The sequence below is a fragment of the Capsicum annuum genome, chromosome 9 (genome assembly GCF_002878395.1).
Source record: "Capsicum annuum cultivar UCD-10X-F1 chromosome 9, UCD10Xv1.1, whole genome shotgun sequence".
Lineage (NCBI taxonomy): Eukaryota > Viridiplantae > Streptophyta > Magnoliopsida > Solanales > Solanaceae > Capsicum > Capsicum annuum.
The window spans coordinates 206,584,286-206,600,385 of NC_061119.1; positions in this window are offsets into that span (position 1 = coordinate 206,584,286).

The window sequence follows — 16,100 nt, forward strand, 5'->3', positions numbered from 1 at the left end:
AAATTGTCTAGACAAATTAAGCTAGATAGGCTTAAAGAAAGAATCCAATTAGGTGATTTTTGTGGACAATTTGGTATGAAAAATCCTGGCTCTACTTCTAAGAAAAAGAGCCATAGACATGTGGTTGTTAGAACTAATGACCCAGATAGACCCTATAGGATAAAGAGAAAATCCAGACATAGATCAAAAGAAGACGTGAAGCTAGAAAAACCCATCGTAAGTTTACTAGATTTACAAAAAATAGGTCTAAGAGAGACTTATCAAAAATCAAGTGTTACAATTGTGGTCAATTTGGTTATGTTGCTTCAAATTGTAAACTTCAAAAACTCAAGTCCTTGGAACTTTCTGAAGAAATTCATGACAAGGTTTATGGTTTGTTATATACTTCAGGCTCTGAATCTGATTATGATTATGAATCTGCTTCTGACACTAAGGTTGAATTATTTGATCTAACTGATAATGAAAATCATGCCAGTGAAAAGCCCTATTCTAATGTTTGTACTGATTCTAATAATAATGCTTACAATTGTGATGATACTTTCTATAAATTGCAATCATAGTTTAAAGTTTTAGATCTAAATATTCAAACTATGACTGTTGATAGTGCTTTAGAGTTATTAAAAGAAGTCACTGATGAAAAATTGCGATAAAAAATTATTGATCTTACTTCTTCCCAAACCGGTACTTCAAAGCCGGTTGATAGTAAACATGTTAAGAAAAATACTGATTCTATTATTGATATTATGCCTTACTCTCTAACTGAAGTTAATAGATGTCTTGCCATTGGTCAAACACCTGGTAAAGACACGTCTTTCGATGATTTGAAAATAGAAGTTGAAAATTTAAAAAAGGAAATTATTTATTTGAAACAAAATCAAATGATTTCAGATCATAGAATTTCAAAGATCGATAAGGATATTTCTCAAAATGATATTTTCTCCAGTTCTAAAGGAAAAGAGAAAATTGTAGAAAATTCTGAAAATTCTGAAAATGATATTATTTCTAATATTGATGTTGCTAATAATTATTTTTTGGGTATGATGCAAATAGTTACGACCCATAAATGGTATATAAACTGTACTATTTTGATTGATAATGAATTTTCTATAATTAATGTGGCTATGATTGATAGTGGTGTTGATGTTAGTTGCATTCAGGAAGGACTAATTTCAACTAGATATTTTGAAAAAACCACGCATATAGTTAAATCTATATCTGGTCATTCTCTTGATATTAATTATAAGCTACCTCATGCTCATATTTGTAGAAATAAGATTTGCATTCCCTATTTCTTTTTCTTAGTAAAAAATTAGTTATATCCTCCTATTATTTTAGGAACACCTTTTATATATGCTATTTATCCTTATACGCATATTGATGCGAATGGTTTCAAGGATACTTATAAAAACCAATAAATTTCCTATTCTTTTATTAGCGATCTAGTAACAAGGGACATAAATGCTTTAATTGACATGAAGCATCGATAGATAAATTTCTTACATCTTGAAATGATGAGTATGAATATTCATAATACAATGAATTCTGGGAAAATTCAGAAAAAAATAAAAATGATATCTAATCAATTAATTGTTAATATTTGTGCTGATCACCCTAATGGTTTTTGGAATCGCAACGAGCATATTGTTACTCTTCCTTATGAAGATGATTTCAGCGAAGAGAAAATCCCAACCAAATCTCGACCCTGCCAAATGAACACAGAGTTAGTTGAATTCTATAATAAAGAGATTGATAATCTCTTACAAAAGGATCTTGTAAAACCTTCAAAATCCCCTTAGTTGTGCACTACTTTCTATGTTAATAATGCTGCTGAAAAAGAACGTGGTATGCCAAGACTTGTAATTAATTATGAACCTCTTAATAAAGTTTTGAAATGGATTAGGTATCCCATACGTAATAAAAAGGATTTGTTATCTAGATTATATAATGCTAATATATTTTTAAAATTTAATTTAAAATCTGGTTATTGGCAAATTCATATTTCTCAAGAGCACACATATAAAACTGCTTTTAATGTTCCTTTTGGACAATATGAGTGGAATGTGATGCCATTTGATCTGAAAAATGCTCCTTCTGAATTTTAAAAAATCATGAATGATATATTTAATTCATATATGAATTTTATAATTGTGTATGTTGATGATATTCTTGTATTTTCAAAAACACTAGAGTTACATTTTAAACATCTGAATATTTTTAAGCAAATTGTGTTACAAAATGGTTTGGTCATCTCTAAACCAAAAATGTGTTTATTTCAAACTGATATTCGATTTTTAGGACACAATTTTTCAAGGAAGAATCAAACCCATACAAAGGGCTTTGGACTTTGCTAAAAAATTTCCTGATGTATAACGGATAAAATTCAATTGCAAAGATTCTTAGGCAGCCTTAATTACATTTCTCCTTTTTATCAGAATCTGTCTCGTGATTTAGCCCCTTTATATGATAGGCTAAAAAGGAATTACAAAGGTCCTTGAATTGATTCTCACACTAATCTGGTAAAAATGATTAAAAAACTTGTCGAGTCTTTACCTTGTTTAACCTTAGCTAATCCTTCTTGGTTAAAAATAGTGACTGATGCTTCGAATGTTGGTTATGCTGGAATACTTAAACAAATAAATCCCCATAATCATATTGAAAGCCTCATTAGATTTTATTCTGAAAAATGGTCTGAAAGTCAGAAAAATTACGCCACTGTGGCTCATGAAATGTTGACTATTGTTAAATGTGTTTTAAAATTCCAAGATGATTTATGTAATCAAAATTTTATAGTTAGGACTGATGCTCAATCAGTTAAATATATGTTTGATAAAGATTTTAAACATGATGCTTCCAAATTAATCTTTGCAAAGTGGCAAGCTCAATTAGCCTCTTTTGATTTTGACATATAAAACAAGAAAGGAAGTGAAAATTCTTTACCTAATTTTTTATCTAGAGAATATTTAAATAATTAAATAAATTTTTATACATACTTTCTTTCTAAAAAAAAATAATAATTACGATTATCAAATGCATTCCTCTAAATTAAGATATTCATTTTATTATATTAGAAAAAATTATCCATGATATGATAGAAGAAGATTTATTTCTTCCCAATTTTTGTAGATATCCGCAATAAAATTGATTGGTATGATATTGATTTATATGACTAATTTTCTACGCAGTATGGCTACAGATCCGCCCTAAAGAATACCCAGAGGGCTAGGCAGAGGAAGGAGCCATGAAGGAAGATACTCCTCTTCAGGGGGAAGATACTCCCCGTCATCATCATATATTTCGTCTTCATCTAATTTCCCAGTATTGCAAAGGGGAAATATGAGCCTGATAAATGTAAGAATTTCGCATATTGCAGAATCTTCTTCAAAAGAAGAAAAAACTCAGCATATAAGCACCTCGATCCATCTAGAAGATATTCCGAAGGATCATCCTTTATATGAGCAACTGCAATCTTTTATATCTGCAAAGCAAGCTGATTAGTTTGCTTCGGTTACTAAAGAAAACTCTGCAGAAAGGCAACAATATGAAAAACTTGAAAATCGCGAGCTAATAGTTCTCGTAGAAAATTCTCAAATATGCAAACAAAATGATCCCTGAAAACTCCTCCAAAAATATTTACTAGCTAACCTTTATTTTGCAGGTGAATCCTATAAGACAAAGGCATTCTATGAATCAATACTCTTGACCACGTGATGTATTGAATTAGAATATCACCAAATGGGTGAGTCCACCCCAGATGTTCATGGATACTCCAAGATCATTATTAAAAAACTCATTTCAATAGAAGTCTGGGGAACTACTTCCATGTCAGAAAAGGCCATGATGATGAAAGGATAAAAAAATTTCTTTACATATTGGGAATATATTAAGGCCTTCACTCAGAATTTATATTACAACAATATTAAACATAAGCATACTTGATTTTTACACGTCTGTTCTAAGTATTTGAAGATCCAATTCCAAATTGGTTTATTCAGTGGTGGTCATATCATGGCCCTACAATTAAAATTCTGCCAGAAGAATACCTGTATCTCTACAAAAAATGGACAAAGGTATCCCCATTCTTAACGGATTTATACCATTCAGACCATGTCCGCAATCTAGATAAAATTGACCAGATGTATTTCTTTATAAAATTCTTCATTCCATGGATAAATAAATGGGGTGTTGAATCTGGTTACACTAAAGAACAAATACCTAGACTCTATAGGGTATTCTATAATAATTTTTGGAAAAAACTGACCAAAAAAAAATTTCCTTACTAAATTACCACATGGACAAGAATTGATCGAATCCATTAATAGAAAAATCCTCCAATACTCTACCACTCCTCAAAAGAAACTTGTTGAAGATTAAAATCTCAGTTATATTTCTAAAAGAATCTCTGTACATGAAAGAGATAAGATGAGATGATTGAGAAATATTTAGAAGAAGTCCGAAGGAATTTAATGAAAACAGTTGAACAACAATCGAATACTTCTATGAAAAGTCTTACAAGTGACGAAGCAGCGGAAACTGAAGATATTCAAGATTTCTAGCCACTTCATCCAGAAAATATTCTTGATGAAGGAGAAATCGAAAAAACAAAGGTATTACTCTACCAGCTAAAAAGAAAAGACAAGATATGATTAGAAGATTCAGTAGATGCTTTCACTATGTTTATCTCATATGTATAGGACCTATATGTGGGACCATTCTACTGTTTAAACAGTAAAAATACTATGTGCAAGGACCCAGATGTGGTACCCATAATATTATGCGCAGATGTTTTTTTTTTTTTATATATATAAGTACCTCCCCCAAATATTTAATTACAAAAACAATCCATATATATTATGATATAATTAATTAATCTCCAAAAATCAACTAATAAAAGGCCTAAACTCTTTCAAACTGAAAACTTCTAGCTTTACTGATAAATATAAATCAAACACTTAATTACATATAGTCATAACTAATATATATTATAAATAAATTATTCAAATTTGTGGATGGTTTCCAACAACTTTCATTCCTTTCAAGCATCAAATATTAAAATAATCAATTCCTTTAATATTTTGGGGGTTTGATGATTTTTTTTTAGATTGGAAGTTAAATAGGAAGAGGGATAGTTGAATTTTGTGAAACAATTAAATAAAAATGATTTTTTTTCGTTTTTAAACATTGAAAATGCTTATTTGACCCAAAAATCACTCCATCACGCGCGTGAAGAAGTGTGAAACCAAACATTTTGACATGTCAGCAAAAAAGGGCCACGCGACGTTGCAAAAAAATAAGTTCGGGGGGAGGGGGTACTTAGGACAAGTCAAAGTTCAGGTGTACCATGAATAAAACGTGACAAGTTCAGGGGGTAATAGATACTTCTCTCTTTATTAAAATATCTTTTAATTTTGGGGTCTTAAATATGTCACATGAAAAATTAAAATTAAGAATATGCCAAAAAATAAAAGAGACATTCTATTTATTACACACTAAAAAGAAAAAAAAGATAAACAAATTGAAATGGAGAAAGTCAGTTCTTTGACGAATTTCACATCTCAACTATCAGATTTTCATTTTCCAACCCGATCTATCGCCCTCTATGTATTAAAATGCATCTGGATGAGTAGATGGTGATAGTTGAAGTAGGAAAAAAGAAATGATTGATAGTTGTATTTCAATACATTATTTAATAAATGATGCATATATACCCTTACCATTTAACAAATGGTTCATATTTATCATTTTTGTTAGCAGACTGAATCATAAAAATTCTAAAACTGATCCATTGTCTCCCTTGTTGTTTGTATAAGCTATTAAATACTTATGTAGGCTGTTCAAGCCTATGAATAATTGTAAAGAATTTAGTCACCTAGCTATGCCAAGCTTAATATAATTCAACTTGGATTTGATAACTTGCTATTGTTTTGTTTTGAAGTAACCCACTACCTTGTATGGTAGATTTAAACTGTTTTCAGCTGCTCCTGGACAAAGACTTAAACCCACAAAAGGGATCCATATTCTTTGGTAGTGTCATCTCATCCTATTCAGTTGCAAAGTATGGGATTGCTCCCGCTATGCGCAGGTCAAGTACATTGTAATGACATTGATAGCCAAACTGAATTATTATTTATATCAAACACAAAGTACAAATTTTACATCTTTCCTTCTTAACATTAAGAAAATATGCCCATTTTCTTAGAGTTAAATCACAAAAACACTCTTTTTCTTTTGATTTTGACAAATTTAAAAACATTATTTCAACTCCACTTCACATCTTAGTTCAAATTATTTTGTAGTGAGACAGATAAGATAGGCCGTCAAGTCCTTTCTTGTTGGAATATTAAAGAAGTCCTTCATTGTTGTTGCTCTATATTTTGGAGGATTTTTGTAACACCCTGCATTTTCAAACTAGAAATTGGACTGTTGTTTCTACTTGCGTAAGCTCTAATAGAAATTATTTCCAAGTGAGAATAAGTGTCATGATCTTTATCCTCGTGTTTGAAGTACTTTCAAGGTGAAAAATCTTCATAGGAGTCGCTTAGAGCGAAGTTGAGCTAAGAACCTTTGATTCGGCTAAGTCTTTGATACAAGTACGATCATGACCTTGGACACTTTTTGAGTATTTTGAAGATCACCTAAAAGGGTGCAGAAGCCCAAGTGTGAAGAAGGCCCAAACCCGCCCCTAAAGTGCACTCAATAGGCGGTTTGGACCCTATTAATGAAAGGGCCCTTTAGTCTTTTGTCTCTTATTTTGTAATGTAATATAAATAGAACATTATAGGGTTTCTAGTTCTTTAGTTGATTATTATTATTGAAAGAATACTTCTCTTAGAGTGAGAGAGAGTCCAACCAAAACTAGGCATTGCACAAGTGTGGAATTATTTGTGTATTGGATTTTGCTTGATACATTGGTGCTTGGGTGGTGGACGCCTCTCTTGTGTCAATTATAATAGATAGGTGATAGTTGTGTGTAGTGTTAAGGGTCCAAGAGTAGAATAAGCTCTTGGGTTCTTAAGATTATACCATCCATTTGTCTATCTTTCTATCTTTATTTTGTTGTAACCATTGGTAGTGTCTTGTATTGTAACCCGTATTGTTCTTATTGTTATAATATTGTTGTACTTCATCCTATTGTTATTAATATAGTTTGATATTGTTAGCTGCCAATAGGTATTAAACACCTTATTCTCTTGTGTTCTTGTTGTTGTTCTTGAATCCGAGTGTGGTCATCAAAGAGGCCCATGATTTCTTGACTAGTGGACTGTTTTGGTGTGTGGTTTTTGTATCTTCCTTGGTTATTCTTGTATCATTTGATATCATAGCATGGTTTGATCTTGTTCCCACAAGATCAATCTTGGGTTCATAAACTTGAAAATAAAAAAAATATATTGAAAAACTGAAAATTTCAGAAAAAGGTGCAATCTGTCCATTTTTGTTCTTGGTCGAGAAATTGTTGTTCTTGTTGTTGTAGTCTTGGCCAAATTGTGTTGTCTATATATATTAATCTTTTGCTTGTTTAGAGTGTTTCTAGTGTTGGTTTCTTTCGCACCAACACTACAAGTGTCTAGATCTAAAGTCTGAGCTTAAAACATTGACATTGTTGTTGTGAACTTGAAAGTGGCCATGTGTTGTGAATATTGGTTGAAACCTTGGGTGTGTTGTTGGTGTTCTTGAAAAGGTGTTGTGGAGTTCTTGTTGTTCTTCACCCACTCCCATATATTGACCAACTTAAAGTATCTAATGGATCTAAAAAAGTGTAAGATAAAATTGTAAAGCTTGTTGGTGAAAGAACTTGAACCCATCACTTCCTAGACTTGTCATCAACTTTTCAACCACTTACCTTGTTTCAAGGAGCCTTGTTTTGTGAAACTAGTACAGGTCAAATCTCACCTTTTTGAGTTGAATTTGAAGAGTTTCAAGACTTGTGTTTTCCCTCCAATACTAATTGTCTTCCATTCTAAGATTGTATAAGGACAAAACTTTAAGTTGTGCCTAAAAATTTGTGTGGAACCATGACCAATTGCATGCTGCCACGTCACCTTTGCTACTGTTCACGTTAATATTAAGATCAAAAATTGGATCTTCTAGTTTCTAATTATTGATTCTTGGTTTCAATTAATTGATCCTAGAACTAATTAACAAACTAGTAAACTCCTACTAGGTTGTCAATTAGTCCTTTGAAGTCATTGTTTGTGTCTACTTTTCTTTTGTGCTTTTGTCATTTTTAAATAGTAGTACTTCTTGGTTCAATTTTGGACATTACTTAATTGAGTCATCAAACAAATAATCAATTCCTACTAATGAGTAGACTTACTCTTCAACTCACCATGAGTTACAAGCCGACTTGCAAATATTTATGAAATCAAGTGTGAAACCACAAACTGTGTGAGAGTGTAGTGAGGTTGTTTTGAACTAACATGTGTTTTGTTTTGTATGATTTGTGTTGTATTATTGTGTGTGATGTTATGGACTGATTAGGTGTCTTGTTGGACTGTAACTTGAAGGGTTATTTTCGGTACAACCACAATAGAACTCGAGGCTTCAAATTCTCAAACAATGGACAATAATGCCATCAATCTCATTTTGGCTCGCCTTGAAACTATGTTTCGAGATGTGGCTAGGTTGAATATGGGTCTTGAGAAATTAGATATGGATTTGGCATCAATGAGTAGGAGATTAGAATGTGGAAAGCCAAAGAAGTCAACCTTCCACCCCTCAAAATAATTCCCCAACTAATACTCCCAAGACCTTGCACCAAATCCTATATCCACCAATTGCCACAAATCCAACCAATCTTTACTCCCGAAGCCAAGAACAAGATAGACCAAACCATCCTCTTGTAACACCCCGGAAAATGGGTCCCGAAGTGTCACACGGTGCTTGAGGCTATGAGTAGCCCCAAGCTAACCCTTTGAGCCATTTTCATTCAGTTCAACACAAATCAATGGGGTTTTCATAAATAACCCTCAAATATCAACAGAGTAATCATCATCCAAGAATAAAAGAATTTCAGAAAGATAACAAAATACGACTTATTAGTCAACTCCCAACATCTATACTAGTCTGACAAGCCTCTAAGAAAATCAATAAAACTAGCGAGCCATTGAGACATGCCCCACCTGACTCATACTCAATTATCAAATGTAAACAATTCTGTGAAACTAACATCAGACATCACATCCTCGGAATATGAGGACTCACCACAATAGAAGATGTAGAACAACATGCCCGAAGAATCACTGTCGAACCTGGAACTGAGCACCTGAACCTACATTCCGAGAAAATGCAGCCCACATCCGAAGATGTGGGTCGGTACTATGGAAAGGAATCGAGTATATGTGGGTGTATGCAGTTGTATAAGCATCATCATCATAAATATTTATAAGAAATATGCAGGATGTATGAAAGACTCACATAGCCCAAAGAAAATCATCATAATCATGAGAGGATGAAATAAGTACAATAACACATGTGAGTCATCATATAATTTGTCAATCACTTTCAGTTCATCAAGAGTATCAATTGTCATAATATAAATATCATTTAAATCTTTCAAAAGAATAACTTTCACAATTTCACTTTCAAATCACTTCACCATTCACCATAGACACAAGAAAACACACACACACTAGGAGATCCTATAACCGACATAAACCATGTGAGCTACATGGAGTCCAACATACAACCCACGTTGGGGGAGAGAAGTCCTATCCTTGCCATCGGAGTAGGACTATCGATATCAAATCTAAATAAACTAGTGATCACTATATAAATCAGCCTCAGGCTCACTCCTACGGGGGCACATAGTTCTAGGAAAGTAAGGTCGCTTTATACCTCCCACTCGGTGCTAAATATTTCTCCCGAACTTAGCTTAGATCATTTCAAAGACAATCCACAACAAAATAATTTCAGTAATATATAAATATACATCGGGAGCCATCATGCTTTCCATCTATCAAAATCAACCACGTTGTGGATTTCTTTCACACTCGAGTTCAAAAAAACTCCATTAAGACCAAAAGGTCAAATCATTCAAAATATCTCAAATATTCAACATCAACGTGCTTATAACACACACTTTCTCAAAAAAACACAATTTTCAATGGGGATTCACGACCCAAATATCAAAATCATGATAAATATCGTTCAAGATTCATGCTTTATATCTCCACAAATGTAAATTCATCTTTCAAAATCATAAACATCAAGATTTCATAATAATCATCATAAGATATAGGTTCATGCTTCAAATTCATCAAAAAATCAAATAAAAATCATGCCTTTGTAAAGAAAAGTACTTTTGGACACAAGAACGAAAGAGAGTTCTTGTTGAAAAATCCCACATACCTTGAATGATGAACTTTAGATCGATACTCATTTTGGAGTTGTTAATCGTACCTTTGAATGATGTTTCTTGAAGTTCTTGAATTAGGAACTTGGAATCTTGAATAAATTTGTAGAATTAATGGTGAACTTTGGAGGTTCTTGAAGTTGGATGTAGGAGCTTAGTATTTTCTTTTTGAGGGAATTTGATGAAATATAACATATAATGCTTCTAATAGGCTTTAATATAGGGTTTGGACAGATTTTGGGTGAGGGGGAATGACCAAAACGCCCCTAAAAATAAAAAAAATTCTCGAATCTGTCCTTTGATGGACTGTTTTGAAAGTCTGAAGTAGATCAACCATAACGTTTTACTATGATATCCAAATTGAATGAAACTAATTTCATTAGAAAGAGGACTCTCATATCTTTCCATTGATATATAGTATCTCACCCAGATCATTGTGTACGAGGAGTTATGATCATTTAAAGTTGATCCAAGAATTCACTTTTGATAGGCTGAAGTAGATCGACCATAACTTTTTGTTCCGATAGACAAATTGGATGAAACCAATTTCGTTAGAAAGAGGACTCGCAGAGCTTTCCGTTGATATATAGTAAATTATCCAGATCATTATGTACAAGGAGTTATGATCATTTAAAATTAGAGCAAAAATACGCCAGGCTTCAGTACTTTTTCCTGCAAGTTTTACTGTTCACTACTATTCACGGTGGATTTTGTTGTTAATGAATCCAAGTGTGGTCATCAAAGATCTCCATAGTTTCTTGACTAGTGGATTGTTTTGATTTGAATGCGTATAAATTTTGATACAAGTAGAATTTTGTGGCTCAATACCCACCAAATTATAGATAATTGAGTCAGCTTTCCAACGGTACCAATTTTAGCTTAATCCTATACCTGAGCGAAAAGTTATGATTATTTTTGTCAAAACCAGTAGCTGCGTGCATTAAGCATGCGACACACTCTCCATTTCACCCCTTCGGGAGCGTGTGATGGATCATGTGATACACGCTTAATTTCAGCACTCCAGAGCATGTAACACACGCTCCATTTCACCCCTTATTTTTCAATATCTGAATCCGCGCAATTAGGGGTAATTAAATCAGTTATCTTACCGCAAAACCATCCAAAACACAAGATTTGAAGCACCAAAGAGCATTGTAACATCATTATTTCTTGTTCTACTCCAAGAAAACCCTAAACCTCCCAAAAGATCAATACCCAAGCTCTTAAGTCAAGGATTTCAAGAAATCAAATCACGATTTGGGTTCTATTCTTTGAACTGAGTAAGCTAAGGTATGTGGGGTTTTCCTAAAATTACATGAGCATGGTGAAATAGTTTTAATGATATTTGAATGTTAAGAAGCCATGAAACATTAACAATTATGCTTTGTGAACTCTTTTTGATAATAATGTTTTGGTCTTGAGGCCTTTCCCTTGAAATTGATTGTTACTCGTATATATATGTGTGTGTGTGTGTGTATGTATTTTATGTTTGAAGTTTGAATTAAGAGAATGAAGATTTATACCCCCTCTCTTTTTAGGAAGCATCTCGATTTTATATGTTATGAATTATTCAATTGCATATCGAGAAGCATGAATACAAATGTCTTTGTTATTATTGAAGACTTGATTTTTTTTATAAACTGAAGAGAGGGATATTTCTTGCTTGTAAAGGCTAAATGTAATAATCAAAAGAATTAAATGATTATTTTGAGAAATTGACCACCATTTTTTGAAATATTGGAAAGCGAATTTTTGCATAGTTTGACCTATATTTTTGAAATATGAGTTCTCTTGTACAGTTTGAATATTTTGGTGATCTAAACCTTATTTTGAATAAAAGAGCTGTAACAAGATAATGTATGTCGTAGAGATATGACTTGCAAGTCTTGGTGTGACGATACCAAATAGATGAATGCCATAGCACACTCAGAACAGACTTAAAATACAGATTTTACATAGATTTTAAATTCAGAAAGATGCATGTTTAGAAAAGGTTAAAAATGGGCTTAATGAGAGTTAGATGGTTACCTGAAGAAAGTACGAGTTGAAAGACTCTATGCTAGAAAATGTGATTTGCTGATAAGGGATTATGGTACCCTGCTTTATGATCTTGTGTACCTTGATTCATGTCGTCCCAAATTGGGACTATGGTCAGGAGCCCTACTTTGTAATCTTGTGCACTACTATGACATGTTGATTTGATTGGGGATTTTGGCACCATTTTGTGTGATCTTGCGTGTCCCCCTTATTGATACTCCACTCCTTGTGGCAAACTTGGATTTGGGGCTTGATCTCTGAGTCAAAGGCGGATTTCATATAGCCCAAGGAATTACAAATTGTAGGGTGTACCATCTAGCTCAGATGAGAAATAATGAGTAGAGTCATGATTTCAAGAATGGTGTTTCAAAATTTATCAAAGAATGACCATGTGTTTTTCCTATACTGTATGTAAACTATTTTATGAATTTCTCTCACTTATGTTGTATAAAATACATTATTTTGGATTGCTCTTCGTACCAGTACATTTGTATTGACCCCCTATATTTCAGGATCTGAGGCACAGTCCCGGGGTCCCGCTAAGCCGTCGCTTGATCTGTCAGAAGTTTGTAGTTGGTGATCCACCCTTATTTTTGAAGGTTGTGTCTATGGAAAAATATTATTTGATTTTAGTTCATGGTCTAACTGGGGGCCTTGTCCCAGTTTTTAGAAAGATATTGATTTTCAGTTAGTAGAGATTTCGCAGACTGGTGTCAAGTATTTTCGAATGTTTATGAACTAAATTTCATATTGTTTAGTTGAAGCAAGAAAATGACCATGTTTCCATATGATAATTTTTCTGCATTTCTTTATATTGTATGGATATTGTGTATGATTGCTAGATAGAGATGGGCGTCCAGACCTTCATGGTTCGAGATTTTCATTATGGCCAGGGACTCAGTTTGGGTCATGACAAATTTGGTATTAGAGCATGATTCATAGTCCCAGAGTGTCTTTGAAGTTGTGTCTATCAAAGTCTTGCTTATGGATGTGTTGTGCACCACACTTATAATTAGGAGGCTACCGGATATGTAGGAGTTGTTTCTTATTCTTTCATACTTTAGTTTGTGATATAGCATCGTCCATAAGGAGGTTATCCAAATTCCTTACTTGTACCAATTTCATGGGCCATGCCTCATTGTAGAGGCGATACAAGTCTAAGAGTCTATCTTCCCCAACAATGTAGTTCTCTCTGATTGAGTTATCCATAAAGTATGAAATTGCATAAGGACTTAAGAGGAGTTCATAAGTGCCTTAAAGTGTATTGATTTAAGCCTATACTCATATCTACATCAATCATGCATTTGAGCCTGAGGCATAAAGTGTATTCAGTCCCTTTAAAAATTCTTGTTGCAGATGACATGCTAAAGGGTAGTGATATATGTCAGAATGTTGGAACAATATTTCCACCCGAGTAGTAGTATGTGTTAAGGTGTTGTACCCTATTGGTAGTAAGATGATCCCGAAGTTAGTGATTTGAAGTCACAAGGTTAGAAGTCAGGATGAGGGTGACTTTTTCTTAAATAAATACGTTGAGTTGTATAACCCTTGACCGAGAGGTGGGTTGTCATTTATAGTGATAGACTAATGTGGCAACAATATTTGTAGATTGTATGATAGTCTGTGGAGGGAGTGTTTGGCTATGATTATTGCTTCTTTAAAATAGGGAAGAATCTCAGAATGTATAGTTATGGTGGTTGTAGAAATCACGTACAGGTTGTGAATAGAAAGAGGTAGATTAGTCAGTAAGTTGTGGGTAGAGACTCATTAATGGGAATGGAATTTAAAGGTAGTCTAATTGTATGCATGGGTAAGTAAATATGATGTGAGAAAGTAAGGTATGTTAATAGATAGTAATGGGTTATATTATAATATTAAGATCGACTGTCTTTATTATGTAGCTTTACCCCCTTGATTGTCTTTTCTCTAGTAGTTGTAAACTAGTACTGCATGTGAGAAGATATGTACTAGATTTTGAGGTGTAGTAGTATTGTCGTGGAGAGGATAAACTTATGGGCCATAGTTGAGTGAAATAAGAGAATTAAGTTGATATTTTTATTCGATTGATTAGTATAGCCTGTGGCATGCTTTATATGATTGGCGTTGTTAGACAATAGGCTTGAACTTTAGATGTGGAGTATGGTGGTAAGAATAGTAGATTAAGGTTAATTATGCATGTTTTATGGGAATGAATGAATTGGTTTGGTATAATATATGAAATAGCCCAGGTTGGCAACTTGCGGAATGAGGAATAGATAATTATGTTATCCATTTAGCCATGACGACTAGTGTTAAAATTGATGAATTGTGGTTGAATCATTAAGTGGATAAGAGCGTAAGTATAAAAGCACCAGTTAAACCCAAGATAACATGTTGTTAGATAAGGTTTATATTTGTCGAAGTGTCATATGTGCCTAGTTTGTGTTCATAGATTTTGTAGTATGGGAAATACTAAGGTGTTGTTGTATGGTGTTGTGTGGAGTTGAATTATGGAAATATAGGTAGGCAATATGCGCTATTGGAGTAGTTATACTAATTTTGTTAAGTTGCAAGTTATGTGATTAGAGGTGTAATGCTAGTAATCTATGGAGTTGAAGGTGAAGTGTTAAGTATTTAGAAACATGAATGTCCATGCCCATGATAGTGTTAGTCTTGAGTCGATGACTTTGGGGGTTAGAGGAGGTTAGGATTAGTGTCCCTGAAAGGGGATGTCCTCAAAAGAATTTAGTATCTTTGTATTAGAAATTAATGAGAGGAGTCTGTGTTCATATATACTGATACCCTTTTTTTTTTGTGATAAGGAATGTGGATGCATGCACTCATGAGAGTGGGAGTTTTACAGTGATGGCCATAGAGGTTAGCAAAATTTATGAGTAGCATTTATGGAAAAGAAAGGCCTTCAGAGTATAGTTATAGTTCATCAGGGAGAGTTTAGAGTCTAAGTATATGGTGATGTCTCTTTTGTGTTGAGAGTTGAGGCTATAGATGTTGATGTAAGGTTATGTTCGCAAGTCTAGAAGTGTGACTTTGGTCTAAGGGGGAGATGATGGATTAAAGTAGTTCCCGAATTTTCTTGTGGTGTTAAGTTTCAAGTAAGAATTATGTTATATCAATTCCTATTCAAGCAAGCTCCTCCTACTTTGATTTTAATGGACATCTACCAATGTCTTATGTATTCAAGTCCTGCCTATGTCTAAGGTCTGAATTCTCTATGTAATTCGTGTAATGTTCCGACCTCCAAACTAGAAGCAATAATGTCTTAGTGATCAAATCTTCCAAGTATCCAAGCTCTATGTTATGTTGCTCACAATCCATAAAAATCCATGTCTCACATAAGCTTGGTTCAAAGGAACTATGATTTTATAAGTTACTAGTTTGTTTATGTCGGGATTAACCAAAATGATAAAGTTGTGTAAACTCATGACTACGTCAGCTTTAAAAAAAAATTAGAAGCAATAGCTTCAAGTATACATCCTTGTCTCAATCATTGACCTTATGAATTCCGAATTATGTTATATGACTCATGATGTAAGCGCCCGTGTTCCTCACTGTGGTTTGTCCTAAGAACTCGTGCTATGTTGAGTTATGCTAGAGTGACTCTCTACTTATGATCCAGGCACTTGATATATGAAGCACATCATGTCTATTGTATCGTATCTTCACCTCATGTGCCACCTTGAGTAGATCAACAGATATGGTTTGTAATTGAGTAGTG